The sequence below is a fragment of the Psammomys obesus genome, unplaced genomic scaffold (genome assembly GCF_907164565.1).
Source record: "Psammomys obesus unplaced genomic scaffold, mPsaObe1.curated_primary_1811, whole genome shotgun sequence".
NCBI classification, from domain to species: domain Eukaryota; kingdom Metazoa; phylum Chordata; class Mammalia; order Rodentia; family Muridae; genus Psammomys; species Psammomys obesus.
The window spans coordinates 2,754,268-2,764,642 of NW_026585626.1; positions in this window are offsets into that span (position 1 = coordinate 2,754,268).

Sequence of the window (10,375 nt, forward strand, 5' to 3'; positions counted from 1 at the left end):
ACTACTACATGTTTCTTTCCCCTAATAAAAACATTTCTAATATCAAACCGCTTCCCAGTCATGAGCTGGCCAGACAGCAAGGTCAACCAAAGAGAGAGGCCCCATGATTTCTTTTAACAGTGAGCGTCTCCCAGTACATTAAAAAAAGAGTTGACCCCAAAAGTTTGAACTTAATATATGTACTGTAAAAAATGACTAAATTTAAAGAATTAACTTAAGCAACACACAAGGATGAATACAAATAAAATAAAAACAATCATAATAATATAAAATATTTATTTATTACAAGCAGCAGAATATGCTAACAGGACATGCAGATTGTGTGAGAGGTGTTACCCAGTGTTTTCAGTGTGATCTTGTGATCAGCTATATGAATGCCAAATATCTATACCCTGGAGCTAGGGATATGACTCAGCTTCTAAGAGTACTTGCCTAGCATATACATAGTTCTGAATTTGATTTATAGCATGGCATAAAACCTGAAATGGCAGTGGATTTCTGTGGTCCCAGCAGTTGAGAGATAGAGGCAGGAGGGTAAGATATTTAGAGTCATCCTTGGTTCAAGGTGGGATACAGAAAATCTTGTCTAAAAGAAGGAAGGAAGGAAGCAAGCAAGGAAGGAAAGAAGAAAGGAAGGAAAGAAGGAAGAATGAAAACAAAGAAGGAAAGAAGAAAGAAAGCAAGGAAGATAAAAAGGAAGAAAGCAAGGAAAGAAAGAAAGAAGGAAGAGGGCTGGAGAGCTGGCTCAGAGGTTAAGAGCATTGGCTGTTATTTTAAAGGACCTGAGTTCAATTCCCAGCAATCAGATGGTGGCTCATAACTGTCTGTAATGAAATCTGGTGCCCTCTTATGGCCTGCCTGCATACATGCTGGCAGAATGTTGTATAAATAATGAGTAAATAAATCTTTTTTAAAAAGGACTCATGTATTTTAAAAAAGAAGAAGGAAAGAAGAAAGCAAGGAAGGAAGAAAGGAAGGAAGAACGCAATCGAGGAAGCAAGAAAAAAAAAAGAATGTAGTTTGTCCTTTGATTATTCTGTGATAGTCCACTGGGTCATATTTATGGGTCAGTCATTGGTCAGAGGCTGCTTTGCCTCAAGAATTTCTGGCTGAGGTGATTTTTTTTTTTTTTCATGAAATTCTCTCCCCGCATAGAATCAAAGTCAAAACCAAGAAAGGAATTTAGGGACTGGAGAGATGATTTAGTGTTTAAGTGTACTTTCTGTTCTTGAAGACCCAAGTTCAATTCCCAGCACCCACATCAGGCCGCACACAACCTCTTCTAACCCCAGCTCCAGAGGCTCTAACGCCTCTTCTGCCTGCCACAGACACCTACACTGACGTGCACATAACTGTTCCCACACATGCACGTAACCATGCTCACACACGTACACACACGCACACACACGCACACACACGCACACACACGCACACACATGCACATACCCACACTCCTGTACATAAGCATACGGACATATGCCTCCGCACCCAAGCACACACCCACTCCTACACGTATGCACACAGCCAACCGCAGACGGATATATGCACCATACACATTAAAGCTAAGATATTTTTGGAAAGAAAGTAGTCTAGACATCACGAGTCAGAAGCTTGCTTTATACACGAAAATATCGGGAGCCTTTAGCACCTAACATTTGCTGTGCTCTGCTACATCGCCACCTTCTCCACCTCAGTGAGGCCTCCACAGGCTGACAGAGGAAGCTGTGGGGTACATGTGCTGGGCAGCCGTGTCACCCTTGGTACACTTGCTGTCTTCCTTGCTTGGAACTATATGGTCTGATTCTTTTGTATCTCACTCTAACTCCCAGGAAAATGATCACCATTGCAAGGCCACACAGGCATTGTCACACAGGTACAGGCTACTTAAACATGCAGCCAGAGCACTGTGTGAGGCAGGTACCACGACTATCCAGCCCTGTTTTGCAGACAGGTACACTGAGGCACAGGATAAGAGGTCACACGCTGTTCTTTCAGAAAGCTCTGATGTGGTTATGGTATCTGTGTTCTTCTCTGCAGTCTTGCATTGCCTCCTGAGGGGTTCAATCAATGTCCCATGAGAAAGTTACTGGACTTGAGACTCCCTGTCTAGGAAATGATGTAATTTGCCTCTTTTAAAAGAGTTTTGGTTGTGAGGTGCACAAATCAGTGAGACAGGCTGCCCTGAGAAAATGTGCACGTGGGGACTCATTATTCAACGTACGCCTTTATGTATTAGACGTTAGAAAAATTTTCTATAAATTGTCTCATTACCCCTGGCTCCAAAAATGAAATATAGGGAGTTTGCACATAAGGAATCTAAGGTCCAGGGGGCTTAGGCATGTTCAGGTCACCTCGCTCCATGTCTTCTTCACAGTAGTGACTCAGCTGATCACACTCAGGGCCTGTTGACATCATCATCAGAGCCCTGGTCTCGGGGAGCTTCAATGGTTCCTCATATCTTGAGCTAACAAGCTGAAACTCTGTGTCCCTTTGCAGTCCCTAGCGCTTTTGTTCCCATCTGTATCTATCCTTCAGGAACCTTGGCAGAGCCTCCTGGTGAGGCGGTAGGAATTTGGCTCCCTCAGACTTGAGAAGGGGCCGTGCTGGAGCTAGGATTCCAGCCTTGTGCTCATCAGCTCAAGCTGGCTCTGCATGCTCATCTGTTTGAAGACTTGAGACGCCTTCTTCATGCAAGTTGGGAGATTCAAAGGTGTTGTCATTCAGTGTGTCAAGGGGTGCCTCTGTATATGCAACTATTCAACTGTTAATGTACCTGGAGAGAGCCATGGCCCATCACCAGGCTCATATTTTTAAATATTTGTTCCTTCCGTACCTGCCTAAGGAAATCTAGAATTGTGTCTGACTGCTTTAATAAAGACTGCTTTTAATAATCAAACTGCACATCTTGGTCTTCATGTGGGTCCCCTAACATGTGGGGGTACCCGGTGTCTCTGGTTCTGTTGCCCACCCCTAGATCTCATTCCTCTCACTGGGTTGCCTTGTCAGGTCTCAGTCGAGGATGTGCTTAGTCCTGCTGTGACTTGAGGTGCCAGGGAAAGCTGGTACCCCTTCAGGGCCTCCCCTTCTCTGAGAAGAAGAAGAGGGGGTAGGGGGCTGGAGAGAGCGTGGGAGGGTGAGACCGGGAAGATAGGAGGGAGAGGGCTGGAATCTGGCTGCACAGTGGTTAAATATATTAAAATGATGTTAAAAAAAAAAAAAAAAGCTGATGCCAATAGCTGGGCAAGAAAGGGAAAGCGGAACTTCTGGGAGAGGGACTCTGGGAGGAAGAAGGCAGCTGGACATGAATCGGAACTGATGGACCACTGGGCGGGGTTGTGGGCAGGAATAAGCTAGATGAGCTGCCGAGAGCCTGCCCGGCTAAAACCCTAAGCTTCAAACGTTAATAAAAGTTGCGTGCACGGTTTATAACTGCTGGCGGGTCCGAGGAAGCCCTGCTAATACGTGGGGTCACATTTCTTTTAACTAAGACGCTGTTTTCTAGGAGGGACCGTCTGAAGAGCAGAGCTGTGGTTCACTCTCCACCCAAACTAGATGCTGTGTAACCTGAGTGGGTTGTGGATAACTCGTGTGTGTGTGTGTGTGTGTGTGTGTGTGTGTGTGTGTGTGTGTGTGTGTGTGCGTGCCGTGTGTTGTGTGTTCAGCTACGGTTCTTCGGACACCATCTACCTTGTGTTTTGACGCAGGCTCTCCTACTGGCCCACAGCTACGGAGCAGGCTGTACTGACTCACCAGCAAGCTTTAGGGATCCGCCTGCCTCGGCCCCCCAGAGCAGGCGTTCACTCCCTTCAGCACGCTTTGTTTATTTTATATGCTTGGTTGTTGTTATGTGGGTCCTAGGGGATTGAACTTGGATTCTGACGTTTGTAAAGCAATCACTTTCCCAACTGAGCTGTCCCTCTAGCCCTAGGGAGTCCCTTTAAGAGAAATTCACAACAAATATTTTTTTAATATTCTCATAAGAAGTGTGAAAAAAGTCAGATCTCTCCGGCTTATGGGGGGGGGTGTATTAATATATTTAAGGAAGTCAGATACTGGAAAAAAAAAAATCAAGTGTAATTCTGACTGTGTTAAATGGCTTGAGAACAACAACAAAGAGCTTTGAGACCCAGCATTCTGGAATAAGAATGAAATCTTCCATTTGTCTCATTAGATCCAGCCACTTCCTCCCCCCCCCCCCATCATTCTGCCCCAGAGAGGCTGATCTATCTGGAGGCCATCCTCATGCCAGTGACTTCCAGCTGGGTTGGGAGGAGTTAGAAAAAAGAGGGCCTTGGGAGGCCTGCCAGCCTGGCTGTGAAGGTCACAGCCCTGTCAGGACTTGGCAATCCTGGCCAAGTCCCAGACATTGCTTTCTGCCCTTACTCCTGATGCACAGTCCGTCAGCGCTCTAAGTGCTGCTCAGTGGTCAGTTGGTTGTGTTCTCTGAGTTCTGTTTCTACCTTTTTCAACAGTCCCTTTATTAACACTCATCAACTAATCCACTTGGCTTCCAACCAGGACCGGAACAACAACAACAAAATGCCAAATCCTACCAGCAAAGGGAGATGCCTGAATATAATATACAATTATATTCAGAGTCATTGAATATAAACCGAGCTGAATATGGGAGACTGCCAGGAGAAGGTGAATGTGGCCAGATGCTGTAAGGACATGAATGCCATATCAGCATGACTCCGCTGTATTTCTCCCAGTGAGTAGTGAAAAACATTGACAGTTTCAGAATGAGGAAGTTGAATCTGCATAGCTCTCTCAGTACACTTTCTTTTGGAGAAGTAACTTTTTCCACAATAACATAAAATCTACTCTGGGCAGAATCAGGACATCATGGATGGGGGGAAATCATGCACTCATTCTGCCTCATAAAATTCATTCCTAGGTATTCCTGATGAAGAAAGAACTAAAAAGTACACAAAGATTTGCCTGCAAGGCTGTTCATTGAGGTGCCATTTTAAAACCTAAACATAATAAACAACCCAAGTTTTCACTAACAAGGGAGAAATCTATAGCTTTTAAAACTGATATGTAGATGTGGTTACATTACACTTCTTAGAAGGCTTGGAAGGACATAAGTGTTATATTGCTAAATGAAAACAGTATGCTATGAACATAATAAAGTCAATGCTTACAATAATATCCATTTATATCCATAGAGTCAGGAGAAAATCTTAACTCCATACTGATTTAGTAATCGATACCATTTTCCCATGAGTGTGCTTTTCATACCAAAAGCATTTGTACATATCAAGGGTGTGGCTTTCGATCTCTTAATTAACATGGTGGAGTAAAGGAATGATATTCAAAACATAGGATCAAATATCTCAGCACCAGACAATCAAATGACTCAAGCAGACAATCAAATAACTCACAACCAGGTGAAGGAGCTAGGTGACTCAGTCACAATGACATTGAGACACCCAGGAGTCTTGGGCTTGGCAGGCTATGTCCTACATCTGTATTGAAGAAGCAAGGTCAAGGTCATACCCCAGAGGATAGTTTGGCAGTCTACGCACAAAGTTCCCCTACTGAAAACATACAAATGATTTGGACATCCCAAGTTCTGGATAGCCAATGTGAATGGAGAAAATCAAATCCATAAAAGGTGTTGAGTCAGTGAGATAGGAAGCCAATCCTCTGGCCTGGCTAAAACATTGACTAAGAGGTTCTTCAGAACCTCAGAAACTCAGAGGAGTTACCATTCTGGACTTCTTGTCCCCTGTTATTTCACCCTTCAACTCATAGACCTCAGGTTCCATTCTCTGACTTGGTATTCTGTTTAGCTACTTCCTTCACTCCGCCTCAGTGAGTTTTCTCCTGACCCACCTATAGCATCCGAAATTCTTATTCACATAATATGAAGTAGCTCTCCTTTGTATTTTATGAATTTGCATAGCTTACATATGTATAAGTAGCTGACATCTACCAAGTGCTCACTTTGCTTGCCAAATATTGTTTTAAGCATTTATGTACACTATACTATTGATCTGTTTATTTGTTTATTGAGATACAGATGGACCTTGCTTTGTATCTAAGGTTGGCCTCAAACTTTTTTTTATATATTTTTTTAAATTTAATTTTCTTTATATAGTTATTCATTACAATTTATTCACTTTGTATCCCCGATGCAGCCCCCTCCCTTGTCCCCTCCCAGTCCCACCCTCCCTCCGTCTTCTCTGTCTATGCCTTTCCCTAGTCCCCTCCCTGATAGGGGAGGAACTCCTCCCCTTCTATCTGACCCAAGCTTATCAGGTCTCATCAAGGCTGGCTGCATCATCTTCCTCTGTTGGCCTCGAACTTTTTATCCTTCTATATCCACACCCCAACTGCTGGAATTAGTGTTACATGTTCACCCTTGGCTGAAATATCTCTCTTAACTCCCAGTGGAAACTTGTCATGCAGGAAATGCTGTTATTTTCAGTTCGTAGATTAGGGAACTGGGAACTCATGGGCTCTCTAACTTGCCCAAAGCCTTGGAGGTAGACTCAGTGAGCTGGACTCAAGCCCAGGTCTGCCTGTTTTGTGATTTTGTTGTTTGTTTTCAAAACAGGGTTCCTCTGTGTAGCCCTGGCTATCCTGAAGCTAGCTCTATACAGCAGGCTGGCCTAGGCCTCACAGAGCTTCTTCTTCCTCTGCCTCCTGAGTGCTGGGTTTCTTGGTGTGTGCCACCACCAGCCAGCTGCTCTGTGCTTTAAATCACATCTATATCTGATAAAATATCTATAATATTGTATCAAACTGTTAAATAATTGTTGGATGAAATTGGGATTGCAACAGGGCATAATTGACTCCATGATGGAAGTATCATTCAGGTCATAAAAGCATGTAGAGAGCAACATCTGCCAAAATGAAAACAAAGACCTAGTCCATCAAAGTCCATAGTTCTGGGAAAACCTCTAAAAGTACCAACCTTGCTTTTTGGCTCCTGTGTAGTTCTGCTTCTGGCTAACTGTTCTTGTTAAGTGAAGTATGTCAACCCAGAACATGGCTTTTGTACTTCAAAGCTCACCCTGAGAAAGACTCAGGGCTACACTGAGATCCTGAACACCGAGTGTAGTCACCAGCTCGCTAAAAAAGACTTTCTAGTTTTTGAAAGGTGGCTTTCGCGTCTGTGGATGTCGGCCCCGAATAGTAGTTACATTGCCTTTGCTATTTCTGGTTGAACCAATAAAGTCTGAACCGTAAAAAAAAAAAAAAAAAAAAAAAAAAAAAAAAAAAAAAAAACCTAAAAAAAAAAAAAAAAAAAAAAAAGACTTTCTACTGGCTTAAACCCATGCTCAAGCAGTCTTCTCTGGTGAATACCCCACAACATTTCTGGAGATCCTGGAGACTAGGCCTTGAGACACTGGTGGGGAGGGGGGTGTCTCTGAGCCCCTAGAAGAGAGAGGACTCCTGGGGGGGTTCGTAACCTGAGATTTCCTGGTCCTCTCTCTCTCTGACCTGTGGTCCCTCCTGCTCCTATTGGGGACCTGAATCCTTTTGTCTCTTCCAACTTGCTCAGGAACTCCCCCCCCCCCCCAAAAAAAAAAAACAAAAAAAAACAAAAACAAACCACCACCTCTTCCACTCTGAGAGTGGAGTGTTTGCTTGTTTGGTTGCTTGACTCCTGCTTATGGTCAGGGTTGGTTCCTGTGTGGAGGCTGGGGAAGGTCTGGACTCATCTAGGGCCTGTGCCAACTAAGTATACACACTCATCCTAAGGATCTCTCCACTCAGTGCCTGCCTTAAGCAGCCCAGGGAAGGGGAAATGTTCCCATGGGCTGAGCCTGAAAGAAAAGAGAAAGTTCCACTCCTTTATTTTTCATGATTTATGTCTCCCTTTTAACCAGTGATCTGGATAACTGGAAAATTCAAAAGCCACCATTCTCTGAAGAGAGTGAAAAAAATTGCCCATGGGCTGGACAGAGGGATTGATGTCCACAGCCTGGACAGAACAGGAGTTTCCCTTCTGTTTAAGGCTGACCAAGGAGACTTAACCTTTTTTTTTTTTTTAGGAGAACTAAAGGCATCTTCTAGAATGATGTCTTTTGTCACCCAGTCAGCATCAGGTATTAGGAAAAAGTTATGAAAAGTCAGAAAATTTAAAGGTGTAAGTAAGGCTCAAAAGGAATTTAACAACAGAAAGTCGATTGAGAGACAAGAACTTTTGCATGAACTGAAAACCACTGTCACCTTCTTTGGTGAAGAAACACAGGTAGAGATGCCAAGCACAATTTTGGTGTCTTACCCTCTGTTGGATGAATGTCTTCAGGACCAAAGTTCTGCCTCTAATCAGAGGATAACAGTGGGAGGATCTCTAAAACTGATAACAAGAATTTCTGGGTGTATGGGCAGTAAGGAACCCCCCAGGACTGGCCTCAGTTAAGATACTCCCTACCAGACTGAACAATATGCAGTGACCCTGGAAACAAAAAGAGACACTGAAGGCCATACTGCCTGGCTTGCCTGTGACCTGCCAGCTACCCTGGCACACACCTCTCCTGCCTCTGAAGAACTCTAGAACCTCTGACTCTCATGAGTCCAATTCCTCCAGAAAAACACTGTCTTGGACCTGAAAGAGTCATTCTTCAGCCTCCCATTGGCAGAGGTGGGCCAACTTATCTTTGCTCTTGAATGGGCAAACCCAGTGGGAGGAAACAGCAGGCAACTTATATGGACCAGACTGCCTCAAAGATCTAAAAACTCTCCAATCTTATTTGATGAGACAATGCTGATAACCTGCCCTTCTATGAGAGGTTTCCCTGGAAAACAGATTATAAAAGGACCATGGAGGGACTTCTGCCAGAATTACAGACCTTGGGCTACAAAATGTCAGCTAAAAAAGCCTGATTGTATACATCAGAGACTACCTATCTTAGCTACCAGTTGGGGGGGGAGGCAAAAGGAGTCTGAGCGTAGGATCGTAGGATCGCTGCCATCACCTTCAGATCCCAGCTCCAAAGAGACAGGTTCATGAGTTCCTAGGTGCAGTTAAGTACTGCCTCTGGATACCAGAGTTTGCAGAAATAGCAAGACTCTCTATAGCAACACAAATGGGGGCACTGAGCCCTAGTCTAGACTGGGACTTAACCAAAGACATTTGAGGCTTTAAAACCAGCACTGACTTCGCCTCTCACCCTAGTACTTCCAGATGTCAAAATCTTTTTATCTGTTGGCCCGTGAAACAAAAGATATTACAAAAAGGGTTTTAACCTAAACTTTGGGGGCATAGAAACACCCTGTGGCATACCTGCAGCAAGACTGGACCCTGTGCCCACAGGATCGCCCATCTAAGGGCTGTGGTGGCTTCTACTAGTCTAAAACAAACACACACACAAACAAACAAACAAACAAGTTAACTCTGGGTTAATATAATCACAATACCCCAAGATGCAGTTGAGCCCTCTTCTGAGGAACATCAGAACGCTGGCTGTTTAATGACTGTGTGAACCAGTACCAGGCCCTATTCCTGGCCCAGCCCCGAGCCTAGTTTAAGAAAGCCACTGCCATCAATCTTGCTAAGTTCTTGCTTGACGGCAAGCTGAAGGGCTTATCCATGACTGTCGTGAGAAGAAAGATGAAGCCAGATATGTGAGAGCTGGATGAGTTAGTTTAAATGAAATGATTTGGGCTCAAGCCAGGCTCCTGTAACTGACCTTCCCTCTGCTACCCATCTGGGGTCCACAAAACTCTCTGAGATCAAAGTATGTTATACCCAGACTGGACAGCCTAGCACACCTGTCTCAGTGAAATGCCAGATTTGTGCTTGAGTAAATCCAAAATGAAGCACCCTTACCCAGGAGGTGGCCCAAATAAAAGGCAAACTCTGGAAAAACTGACTTTGCTGAGATCAGGTCTGCCAGGGAAGAATAAAAATCCATGCTAATTTTAATAGATATCTATTCTGGGTGGGTGAAAGCGCTCCCCATTCCCCCCACCCCCGACCAAAACTGCTCAAACAGTAGCCAAAAAGCTCCTGCAGGAATTAGTTCCCTCACTTGGCTTCCTCCTAGTCTGACAACAGCCTGGCTTTCATAGCCAAACCTCTCAATTAAGAGCTAAAGCTTCAGACATAGATTTAAAACATTATTGTGCAGACAGCCTTTAGAGTTCTGGGAAGGTAAAACAAACAAACAAACAAATTAACAAACAGGACACAGAAAGAAACCCTTTAGAGTCCAGCAAAGGATGGATATACCTCTCTTATTTGCTTTGCTTTGGCATGCTGCAGCATCCCATATAGGAAGGGAGTTACCCCCTATGAGATTCTGTTTGGAAGACCTCCTCTGCTGCTTCCCAGGCTCAGACACCAGCAGTCGGCAGGACTACCTAAGAAGTCCTTTCTCAGGTCACTACAGGAACCCCACCTCTCCATAAAGGC